The sequence below is a fragment of the Meleagris gallopavo genome, chromosome 12 (genome assembly GCF_000146605.3).
Source record: "Meleagris gallopavo isolate NT-WF06-2002-E0010 breed Aviagen turkey brand Nicholas breeding stock chromosome 12, Turkey_5.1, whole genome shotgun sequence".
NCBI lineage: Eukaryota > Metazoa > Chordata > Aves > Galliformes > Phasianidae > Meleagris > Meleagris gallopavo.
The window spans coordinates 2203-2927 of record NC_015022.2 but is presented as its reverse complement, the minus strand read 5'-3'; positions in this window follow the sequence as shown (position 1 = coordinate 2927).

Genomic DNA, 725 nt, shown 5'->3' with positions numbered 1-725 from the left:
GCCCTTTCTCACAGAATCACAGAATCAGTGCGGTTGCAAGGCATCTCCGGAGATCTCCACGTCTAACCACCCAGCTACAGCAACTTCCCTAGAGTAGGCTGGGCAGGAAAGCATCCAGATGGGTTTTAGGAAAAGCAGACGACACAGCCTCTCCCGGCAGCGTGTTCCATTGCTCTGTCATTTTCAGAGTAATGAAGTTCTTTCCCATGTTCAATTGGAAATTCCTGTCTTCCGCCACCCCCAGTCATTTTTGTAGAACTCTGTGGATTCTCCCTCGTAGTCCCCTGTCTTTCTTAAGTGGGGTGCCCAGAACTGCACGCCAGATGTGGCCTCACCAGAGCAGAGCAGATGGGGAGGACAACTTCCTTCGACCTGCTGACCATGCCCCTTTAATGCGCCCTCTCCACACAACTCGTCAGCATGCCCAAATCTTGCTAAAAGCCAGCGCAGCATTCTGGTGCGTCAGCCCCTCCTCCCAGCTTTGTGTCATCAGCAAGCTTGGTGAGGATGCAGTCTATCCCTTCCTCCAGGCCATTGATGAATATGTGAAACAGGAACCGGACCAAGTAACAACCAGTGGGTAACAAGGCTAGCTACCAGCGTCCAACTAGCCTCTGTGTCCCTGATCCCAGCCCTCTGAGCTCTTCAGTGTGCCAGCATGGTTGTGGTGCGGTCACTGCATGTAGAGAAAAGAGAACTGCATCCCACATAGTTGGCAGGATTCA